The sequence below is a fragment of the Ptychodera flava genome, unplaced genomic scaffold (assembly GCF_041260155.1).
Source record: "Ptychodera flava strain L36383 unplaced genomic scaffold, AS_Pfla_20210202 Scaffold_100__1_contigs__length_311780_pilon, whole genome shotgun sequence".
Taxonomy (NCBI): domain Eukaryota; kingdom Metazoa; phylum Hemichordata; class Enteropneusta; family Ptychoderidae; genus Ptychodera; species Ptychodera flava.
This window is the reverse complement of record NW_027248282.1, coordinates 88,580-101,254: the sequence shown is the minus strand read 5'-3', so window position 1 is coordinate 101,254 and position 12,675 is coordinate 88,580.

The window sequence follows — 12,675 nt, the reverse complement described above, 5'->3', positions numbered from 1 at the left end:
CATAGCGCAAGTGCCATTTTCTAAGACAACATAAATTAAGCGAATATAACAAAATGTGTTTTGTGATCACACAGAAATGAGGTACTGTATTAGGTCGGTCGGACATGTGTGACAGTAGCCATCACAGTCGCGCCGGACTGCTCCTATGACATAGCGAAGTGGCCTTTTCTATCATGTCATAGGCAGTCCTGTATGCCGTGAAACAACTCTCAATTTAATCATAGTAACATGGGATTGCGTGACACAATTGAAATCACCCTCAGTTACATTACTTACGCTTACGCAGGATATATTTCACAAACAGCCAAGGCCCATAACGGGTGTGACTCTGACCTAAAACTGATTACCGCGGAAGTTCATGTTTAGAGAACCATTGAATCTCCCGTCGCCCATGGACATTTTTCAATATTGAACAACATAATACGTCTTCAACATTATCTAAACTTGTTTCTCATTATATCATTTATTGAAAACCTATTGGAATAAAGCAAGTCGCGCGGCAGATAACAATATGCAGAAAATACCGCAGCAAGCAAGTTAAAAGGTCAATGCACTAATTTCTCCCTGGCCGCATTTACAGTAACATGCTCGAAAGAAGGTTTACTCTTACGTTAGAAAAAACAGCTGGACGTGCCCTCGGTATGAGCCAACTCTCTAATAGCCGTATAATTTCCACTAATTTTCGGGGTATATAAGGCCGCAGCTATTGAACGATCGAATCTTCCGCGGAAATTCACTTCACACTACCGTGGCTGGGTGCCAGTTTATTTCCCGATACCGTAAGCTTTAACGCACTCGACGCTTTTTATGAATCTTTACTGTCTTCCATTTATACAAACGATTTTCGCCCTATTGCAATACAAATCATAATTATGAAATCGACGTCTGCATAGCGCAAGTGCCATTTTCTAAGACAACATAAATTAAGCGAATATAACAAAGTGTGTTTTGTGATCACACAGAAATGAGGTACTGTATTAGGTCGGTCGGACATGTGTGACAGTAGCCATCACAGTCGCGCCGGGCTGCTCCTATGACATAGCGAATGGGCCTTTCCTTTGTCACAGGCGGTCCTGTATGCCGTGAAACAACTCTAAGGAACACGATTGGAACTAATTTGGGATAATTGGACGGTGAACTAATGCCGATTTAAGCTACTAATGTAATCTAATCTGTCTTTCTTTTTACATTACACACTTGTTTTTACGAGTAATTTGCAATATTGCAACATTCAGTTAAACGGCACCTAACACTTTTGAGAAATTTGAAAAATATTAAAAGCCAATTATCCCTAATTAGTTCCAATCGTGTTAATTGCGTGACACAATTGAAATCATCCTTAGTTACATTACTTCCGCTTTCAGCAGAGAAAACAAAGTTTAGTGCTGTGAACTTGAATTAATACGGTACATTGAGGCATAGTTATTGGAAAAATATTTTCATTTCATTCATAGGTTTACTCACAGGTATGATTTATCACGGTCTGACCGGTACTAGTGTGATCTGAAACTGATTACCGCGGTACAACGCGCTCGGGGCAGCATTTATATTTTTCTAATCTCCCGGCATCAACATTTTGCACTTTTGGACAACATAACGTCTTTTCAATCTAGTCTAAAGTGTTTGGCTTTGTATCACTCGTTACTTGAACCCCTTCCCCCTTAGAAGTATAACTGAAGAAAAGTGTGGCAATAGCAGGTCAAGTCATACGACGAAACTTCTGTCGTTTCCGTGTCACCTTCACACTGTAACGTCAGCTGTTGTTTTAGTAGTTGACTTTTTTCTTCACGCTGATGTGATATAATATGGCAAATGAAAGCAAAACGAAAAACCGATATCATGCTCTCAACACTGAAAGACATCCACTTTTCGGCATTTTCACAATTGAGTGTACCAACTTTTGTTCTTGAGTGTTACTGAAAAAATTCTAAAAACTATTGTACAGTATATATTTACTCTTGTAATAGCTTTTTGAGTAAGATTTTCTGAGCAAATCAAAGCAAAAATTACAAAAATCGGACCATGTTTGGCAAAGATATGACATTTTTTGTGGTGTGAAAATGGTCAAATTTGACTGTTACGAAGGTACACTGCATTTTTCAACTTTAAGAAAATGCTGTTTTCATAATGTAAACTCTAGTAAATGTACATGTTTTTTCTTTCTGTGTGGTCTTAAGGATGTCTAATACAAGTAATAAGTAGCGCCATGGTATGCTATTCACTAGTTGATTAACACCATTAATAAATCCAAAAATAGCCCATCGTTACGGATTTTTGCGTTTTTCATTATGGACAATTAACCCAGTGTATAACTTGGTTCTAATCTACAGTTATTTTGTAAAATGTTGTTAAAATCCATTGCAGATATCTGTTAAGTACTGTAATAAACTCTACTGTCATAAGCATCCATTCGTTTATTTTCAAGAATTTGCCAAAGACTTAGCCTAAATTTTCCGGAAATTTATGTAGTGTCCGTACCCCACCATTTAATTCCACACCTATATTAGGCTTTCAGCAAACAAAGATAAAATACATATTGTAGTACTTGGTATAGATGAATGATATATGCATTCATCTTAGACAATCACCATTTAAAAAAATATAGATGAATTATAGGCCAAATGTAGTGTCCGTACCCCCCATGTAGTGTCCGTACCTCCTTTTCCAGTGGATTACACTGATTGGATTTTACTGAAGTAAAAGTTTGATATACCCCTAGTATACTGCTGAGTGGTTTAATTGTAATGTAACCATGTATAATCAGTGTAAAGTCAAACACTAAATGTAATTTCAATTGACAGATGGATTCAATAAGGTCATTTTGGGGTCAACACAACATACAGTACGTTTTTGTACAGGAATTTTGCCCTGGATAAAAAATAGTGCCAATGACCTTGTAGCTACAATATACATGGATGGTATGGAACATGTATGTAGTATACTACCAGATATAGTGAGTGCACAGGTCCTATTCTAATGGCAGAAGAAATGTTTAATTTCAGCTCATACTTACCGACAACCCCCAACCCCATCCCTATATACCAGTACACAGATATTAATCAATAGCCAACATAGAAAACTGCCATCAGGGCCTATACTTTAGTTTCTCTGCTGTCTGTCTCTGACATAAGGTGGACTCTTATACAATCAGGCGACTGGATAAAAAGTCTTGAAACGTCAATGTTTATTAGACAAGGGTTCCTGAGATGATCATTCATTAAATATGCCAAATTTCTAGCAATAACTTGATGCTGCTGAATGCCTTTCAGTGCAAGTACATCTCTATATCAACAGTATGTGCCAGTATAGTAAATACGGCTAGTTTTCAATCAGATTCGAACCCACAACATACGGCATCAGTCGCCTAGCTGAGAGGCCACAGACAGAACCGTAAGTGTCATTAAATGTGATGCATTACTTTTTGAGGCTTGAGCTTACATTATCTACAACTCTGCGGTAATCCACCTTGCATAGCAGTCAGTTAGCTAAAACCCCTAGAAATAGACATTTCAACAACTGGCGTATCATCTGAAATAACTGTGCTGTGATATTTAAGAGAAATCAGAGGATATGTTTGAATCAGCTTTTGGCAAAACCATAATGAATACAATAGCATTAGTGATAAAAATGATTCTTGCATAAATATAAAAAATAGTGTTGCTCGCATCTAAAAAAACGAAGTACATGTTCCTGTTTCCTGTTTTTCACTTGCAAACAAAAAGTGCTATTTGTATTTGCAAAAGGTTTTAATTTTCAATGTTTAGACAGTAGTCCGTTTTAATGACCAATTTTCAATTTTGAAGATCAACAGTAAAAATTTGGTGGCCCAAACTTGAAATGTTTGGATATCAAATTAAGTAATTAATACACAGACAGAGTCGGAATAATAAGGTGCAATATACACACCAACTAAACTGATAAGAATGAAACTACCAACAGCTTCAATGATATCAAATGTTGGACGTCAGTCAAAAAAAATTCAATTATTTCCCAGTTGTGTGAGTAGTATGTGTGACTCAAAATGTGAATATTTATTGGTTTCAGATAAAATGTATAACTATAATTTGACAATTATTGTAAGCAAATGTGTTGGAAGTCAACATGATTGTCCACAAAAAGCTGAAAGTTGTGATCAATAGCAGAAAAACACCGGTCATTTGTTCAATGATCCATGATAAATTTGCACCTTGGAAGGAACAAATTTATATAGTGTCAGGGAGTTAGGTAGTCAAATTTGTTGTTTAATCTGTTTGTGTGGTGGAGTGACATGACATCATCCTAAATTGCTCATGTTCTTAATCATGTTTATGAGTTGCACTGCGCTACCCTCCATACTGTGATGATTTACTTAATCAATGGCCTGTCAACTGTCATTATATTTAAAACACAATGATTGGACTAAGACAGATACTACCATATGTTCACATTCACAAAATTTAGGTCGGACCTGGGCAAGGTTACAATAATCCTCTGTGGGGAAAAAATTTGGTTCACCTTCACATTTTACAGGACCTGCCTAGTTTTGCCAAAAAGAATTCATCAAACGGCTATATGACATTTGAACTGCAGAGGCATCTCCAGTATTGGTTTCATGAACTTTATGAGACAGAATTGGACTTGCAGATTGCACAGAAATGCATGTAACCAGTGCACAGTGTTAACTTTCTGATGTCTTTGTTAACTAATGCCTTTCTTTCAAGTAATGTTAATCAGATGATGTGGTCCCACTTGCGGAGCAAAACCTGGTGGGAAGATACTGTTTTGAGAACATGGAATGATAAAGACAGGAATGAAAATTTTTAGGTTTAGTTCAAACAGGGCATCATCTGGGTCCAGACATGACCAACATTTTAGGGCAGTCCTGGATTCCCCTATTGCCCAGCCAAAAGTAGATCGGTTTTGGCCTGACCTAGCGTGTCCATATTGACAATATTGAGTTGACTCAAAACGTGGCCTGGCCCAGGGCTGACATAAACTACTCAATGTAAAAATGATGTGTATTGGAGTCTGTATTCACAGTAGAGTGCATCTTGCCACATGGCATTCTTGTGGATATAAATCTCTTATCAGTGTTCCGGTATCCTCAACGAAATATTAGCTAAAGTTGATCCACTATATATATCATAAATAACCTCAGATTTGTTTTCTTGTCAACTTTCACTACAAACTGATACCAAATATGACTACATTGTTTTCACAGTTTACAAAACTGTCTTAAAAGATATCTGGGGTTGGTATAGGTTATTTAAGGTCGCAGACTAAAGATTAGCTCCAAAAATACAAAATTACTGCCATGCCCCCCCCCCCCAAGTTTGAAGAAATAAGTTAGCTTAGTTTGTGTCTTGGACTTATATCGGTATACCAAATTATAAAGCTATCAGACAAGCAGTTTTTTAGAAGATTTTTCAACTAAAATTTGCAAAAATTGCCTCCAAAACACAAATTTATTATTTTTCTTGAAGCCATATGAAATATCTAAGTATATCCAAGTCATCTTTATACCAATATCAAATCTTATGCGATAGATGAGAATATATGAATTGATTATTCAGTGAATCCAGTGAATCAGTTGTGTGCTGGGTTGATTTCCTTCAGTTGACTTATAAGATAAAACAATTTTGTTTCTCTACACATGACATTGACAAGAGACACTTCATCTCATGAACGGTAAATTTCATTATTTCAAGTACTAAAATGACATATTTCTACATCAGCAATTTGTTGATAAAATGTTATCGTGACTGCAGGTCCACTGATACAACTGTTATGTTGCAACTTGACCTTTTTCAAAATTATTGATCTGTCTTTAAAAACAGTTGTCTTTTCTTCCAGTAGCATGTCATATTGACCAGTATTTGGCTTGTCAACACACATGTACAAGCATTGCCATTTTTTTGTTCAATGAATTTTAGTTCAGACTTAACTTTAGTAGAAAACAATTTTAATGCATGTTGTGTAGTGTCCGTACCCCACCCCACAAACTAGTTAAATACAACTATTAATCAGTGAGTAGGGTTAATATTAGAAATTTTATAGCTTGATGATTTTACTGTTTTATCAAAAAACTTAAAAGTTTTCAAAATTTGTTCTTATTGTTGATGCAAAATTTATATTTGAGTATGGTTCTCAGACTAACATTAAACCATGAGCCATAAATACAGATAATAATATCTTCAATTAGTTACTCTGTGGTGAAAAGTTTACATGATAAGGCAAAATGGAAAGAAAACCATGTTTCTTCATCAATTAATCAGCTATTATTTCTACACTTAATGTAAATGATCAGCTTCAGTACAGGTTTGCTTTGGGCTGGTGTTGTAGTGTCCGTACCCCTTGTACATACTTTATGAAATATTTTGATGAGTCTTTCCAACATGAACTAACATATGAAAGAATGCTATATATCATAGCTATGCATGCTGCCAATTATCATTTTAAGTTTTGGGATTCACTTTGGAAGATTATTAAGCAATAATTGAAATGTGTTCGTTGTTCTTTCAAAAATAAAGTGTTTCGTTTGTTTTGCTTTGAAGAACAACATTGTATACACCCGGTGAAATTCAAAGATTCTCTACAAAAGTCATTTTATGATGTAAGGCTAACTGTATTGATTTGCATTTGGTAAAAGTATTGTATATTCTCCCCTAAATTTTGCAATGGTGCAAAATATTTTCTTAATTTTCTAAATTGTGTAGTGTCCGTACCCCATGTAAGGGTACGATAAAGAAGGCCTGTTTATTATGGAACTAAGACAGTTTGTGCGAAACCATTTCTGCACTATATATGTGGCATATGTACCTAAGTCCTGGTAAGGTTTTCACATTAAAACAATGAGGTTGAAATTTGGCCATTTTTGACCCCTACTTTGTACACTCAATTGTGAAAATGCCGTTTACATGCGGAACATTTTTTTGGTGTTTGCAACTACCGGTATTTCACAACCAACAAATGTTACCGAAAGCAGTATGATTATACTACTTTTATCATTATATGGTGTAAAAATGTGTTAAAACTTTATTTCTCTGTTTACTTTGCTGTTATGTTTTAATGAGAAATAATTCTTTTACGATTCACAGGCTCAAACCCCATTTATTATTGTCGCAGTTTGACCCATGCGTCATGTCAATGCGTGACGTAATGATCCTGATACGAGTCCGACCACATAACCTGACCGTTGCCGCAACCGTTAATGCATTTCTGAAATAATATGAAGCTGCAACCTTAAAAGTTAAGGCCATGATTTCGAATGAAATAGGCCTTTTATAGGGTCTCTTGATTTTCATCGAGGCGACGGGTTACCAGAGTTACGTTTTCATTTGTCTTACGCCATTGACTAAAGTGACGGTATTTCTCCTGTAAAATTATGCGAGACGTCCCGGTCACCATCAAAATTCTAACTTGACATGCCTTATGTCAAGGCTTGAAGTACAGAATTACTGACGAGTTTTCAGTTACTAGTACTTGTAGTTTCCAGCGTTGAAGATTGCCAATTTTCTTTTGACGTTGAACACATTGAAAATACGGCATGTGGGTTCAACGCACTTTCGCTTTAATATATTCACGTACACTGATTTAGTCATTGTTACTAAGCAACTATCAGACATGTGTAAGAGAAGTTCATTTTCTTTACACTTGGTTTCGAAAACTAAAAGACAGTGAACGGATTGCTGGATTGCTAGTGTTGACGTCCAACATTGTATATTAACTTTTCATTCTAACAGGCCTGCCATGCACCCAACTTATTTTTCATAAGATAATTTATCGGATGTTTTGTTATAGGTCAAAAAGACGTGACCTGCTCACAATGTTGAGAATAAAATTCTTTTGTACGGGACACCTTTCTTAAAGGTTCTCTGTACGACACAGATAAATGTTAAAAATGTTTTACCTCACCAGGATTGAAAATAAACACGTGAAGGTCATTTTTTTTCCAAACAGGAACAGTTTAGGACAAGTGAATATTTTGTAGACATCAAAAGAATCTTATTCTAATTAGTCATTGTCAATGTCAGGAAATCAGAAAGGAAAAAATCGCGAGTTACTTCTCTGGCACTTGTAGTTTCCAATAACATTAACCATCCAGGACTATGTGCACATGTATCATGTAAACCTCCCTGTGACAGAGATCGAAATCATCCGTTGAGATGGGTCCCGTGTACCAGTAACACGGTTTTTAAAAATCATACAAAGTCAAACTGTTCGGCAAATCCCCGAAAGTGTGCAGTGATTTACTGTAAACCTATAACATGTTTAAAAACTGTCCGTAAACTTTGAAAGTTGCTCATGACGTATTGCAAAAAGTTTATAATCAAGGCAGAGAAATTGCTCCCATGTCTCCGCTGATTATAGCGAGTACGGTAGAGGTCATATTGTCCCCTCTTGAGCTTTACATATGTAAAATAACAAGAAATCATGATATAAAACAGCACAGGGCTTTAAATTACGCGGGCACGACCAAATGTATTCCCTAAGAGGACTACTTTACACCGTCCCTGGTTTCAGTGGGATTTGGCCAGTGTCAACAACACTTGATGCCCTTGATATGCTGGTGGTATGGCATTCTGTTTGCTTTCTTTGATAATCACAGTAATAACTTTCAGTACCGCAACTTCTAACATGAGTTTCTTTAGAGTGAACCAACAGTCAAGTGAATGCCTTTGCCCGCATTCCCTGGAAGTTTATTGACCCCTTCTGACAACACTTCAACGCCGTTGGCATGACAACCGCCCTTCATGGTTGGAGCATGGAGGTTCATGAGTGGTTGGGGTATTTCTTAACTTTCACCATCGCTGCCAAACTCCTCTGCGCGGTAATGCTTGTTATTAATTTTTTGATCTTCATTTCTAGAGACATTACAATTACTCCTCATTTAGAACTTGAGATTCCCTCAATGGAATTTCTTCCTAGGCAATTCACGGAACTTGCTTCAGGCCGCCACAAAGCAACTGTGTACAAAACGCCACAACGCGCTGTGATCGTTTTGTAGGTTGAGAGGTGAAGTTGGAAATATAAACCAGACTGTAATCTGCAAACAAACTGTCAACTGCTGATTAACTACTTGAGAATTGTCAAACAGATTATACCTGGAAGTGTCTTTCAGTGTTTATTGAGCAAATATTACCGTCCCCACACTTTGCGACAGGCAGTGGCCGTTGTGATGTAATGATGTAAATTTCTCCATAGACAAACTAGCAGTGTTACTAATCGGTCACTGAATAATTGTACGGCACAAGAAATTATCCTGAAGGCCTGAGAATTATTCCTTATCTTAGCATTACGGGACGAAACAACTGGTTCTTCGCTACAGGCATTTTTCTTGTTGGCATCAGTGATTGTTTTGACCGGGTTTTATGATTTTAATACGAGGAACCAAACGTAGAATCTGCTATACTGATCTTTGTATGCACGATCATTTGTACCCGTTTTCGTGACGTTCAAGAAATCTAAAAAGATGTTAATGGCATTATTTTATCAAGGTATGATTTCATCCGGGTCATTGCATTATTGCCGTACACCAAAATTCACTGTTTTGTGTTTCGTTAGTTTTTAAAAATAATATTGCAGCCATAAAATTGAACACAAAATACAGCTGATCTAGACAATCACACAGACACACGCCATTCTGAAAGAGTCTCGAATGTCCGCGATTCGTCCTTGAAAGAACGCAAAACTACCGTTGTTCAGGGATAGAGTTCACCAAAAGTTCATTCAACTTTGTTGCAGGGGCGTTTCACGTACGCGCCCGTCCTTCCACTCAATCAGTCACATCGCTTCATTGCCAGCTCTTAACAGGTCAAATAAAATGCTAATAGACGTGGTTTCGTACATATTTCCATGGTTTTACAGGAGTTATGTATTAAATACAATATTTTATCAGACATAAGGCTTTAAAGTTGCAATATGAATCAAAATTGTCATTTTTTTCTCGTAAACTAAAGCAAATAACCCATACTACGTGGAAGTACTCTTTCTAGGAATTTAAGTAAGCCTCTCACCAATCCCGGCACACAAACACGTTCATTTTGATACTTTGCGGCTGCCTAGAAAAGCTGTTTGTAAACAAACTTTCAAAACAAAAACATTGGCGTTTTCTGCTGTGCACGTGACAAGTACGGTATTATCAAGACTGATGACGTCTCCATAGAGTGCACGTTGTAAGGGCGATGTCGACACAATAACTGCACTTGACATATAGAATGAATAAATTAATAAAAAAAATTGTGTTTGCCTAACTTTGGTAGCGTCACAATGTTTCGGAATATACATATATCGATATGATAAAGTCGGGGATAAAGTACAGCTCTACAAACTATCGTGTGCACGTGATTGGTTTTTATCACCCATCATCGCCGTATGCACCCACTGCATGTACTGTGTACGTTCGATCGAGCGTCCAGACCAAGTACATCGTTCTGGTTTTGTTCACTGCGTGCCTGACAGCGTTTCTGCAATCCTCCCCCCGTTTTATATTGTTACATTTTTCATATTGAAAGGCGAGGTATCTGCACGCTATATATTTTGACAGTTTTGCCCACTTCTGTATCATCCTCCACTGCAGAAGATCGGCAACTGACTGTCTTGCCCCTCAGTCTGGTCTTGCATGGCCATTTCGACGCGTGTCGTATTAAAATGAGACCATGACCATTGATGATGGAGACTGCAGTTTTTCTTTGTTTCCGAAAAATAACTATTTGACCTGAAGGATTCTAGATTATCAACGAATGCTAACGGCTCTCAGTGATTTGTTACCTCCATTGAATAATGGAAGGACTACGGCCCGGTTCACATTACAAATCATTGGGTCCGCACGGTGTTGGTAGGTCAACGTTTCATTCCGAGGGACTTGCCCGGGTCCTTGCCCGAGGAAACACCGCTGGCTAGCGAAGTTGATCATCACACGGAACTGCCGTTATATACGCCACTTTGAATTACACTAGTTCGTCTCCTATAAACTCCGATCAGAAATGTTTTAAACTTTTGATTGAATAGTCATCAAAATTACATTTAACGCCCGAAATGCTTGCTCAGGATTTCAATAAGACTTCACTGAGACAAGGTGAAATGGCTGGGGTGGCAAACGAGCCATGCTTGCATAAGTGACACTGCACGCAGCACTGGCACATTCGACAGACCTTCGTTTTCTCGAGGGTCTATGATTCAACTTCATGCCAGTACCACTCGATTAAAAACCTCGCTGGGCCCTATATCGACGCAGACTGCCCGTAGCCGCTTCAGCTGTTTGTCAGTGAATCTAAAAATTTAACCCGTGCTTTCGCACTCGCCCTCGAGCATTTGGCCAGTGGTGGCTCGGTGGGGGGAAGCATATTTACACAGTGGCGATACAGTCTGCCTCCTCGACGTGGTGCAGTAGTCACTTGTCACTCTTTTTATGGTTCCATCTTTCGATCTGACCAAACAATGTTTCACTAGGCTGAATGAGTCAGCAGAGACCCCGGGCGTGGGCAGAGACCTTCCTGACCGTGCTTGTGGGAAGGCCAGGCATGTCGACACGTACAAGGTGATGTTGCAGCCCGTATGAATCAAATACACATGCGTATATTAAACAGTAGAAATGACGTTTCAAATTCAGTGTGCTTTACTCTCGCAAACAGTACGTACCGAAACAGCAATTAATTGGATAATTAAATCAGTTTACTCAAGTTACAGTCATCCCCGTTGTCGAATCTGCAAATGAAATTGTTAAGGATTTTTCTATAAGTCAAATCTTCGAAATATGAAAGTCAATTCTGATCCATATTGCACAGACATGGGTGAAATCGGGAGAGCCAGAACTTGGACATCTCGGGAAAGCAGGAACTTTGAAGATGACCGTAGTAAGACAAGCAAGCATTTTAATAAAAAAGTTCCACAAGACTGCATTCCTGATGGGATCATGAACTAATAAAGTGTTCTGATGCGTTCATGTACCATGTACCGGGTATCTTGTCCGGTCCGAGTCATCATCGGCCGGTTGGCTGAGCCTAACCTTTGTATGCGTTGACAATTACGTGTTGTTCAGTTTTGGTCTGTTTGCATGTGAAAACTTGGTAATTTATCGTATATTATATCTAATATTATGTGAGAATTTTTATCAAATACCTCATGAAAAAATTTACTCGATTATTAGTACGGTTACCCATTACATGTCATCTCCATTATCCCTACGAAAGTAGATGAACTCTTGTACAGTTTCGTTAATTCCTCGAAATGTCAAGTCGGAAAAGATTTCAGGTTCAGAATAATATATGGCACGACATCGGAACATTTGTTATGATACTGAAAATGTATAGAGCACCGTGTTTTTAGAAATAAATGCAGTGATGGCAATGTCGGAAAGGAATTCGATTCAGAAAAAGTGATTACAACGTCGGTACATTAGTCCCGGGTGGATATCGGAAAAAGGCCTATGGATGTGTAAATAAAATACGTCGACAACAAAGTTGGATGCGATTTTTCTTCCAAAAAATTGCGACATAGGTTAATTGATACCAAAATTGCAAACATGAAGGCCCATGGGCTTGTAAATTAAATACATTGATAAAGTCAGAAGAGATAATTCGACATTTGAAAACGTGTCCCGATATCAATGAAAAGGCCCATAAAGCTGTAAATGAAATAAATCGATGTCAAAGTCGGCAGAGGCTTTTTTGGTTTTAGAAAAGATAATACGACACT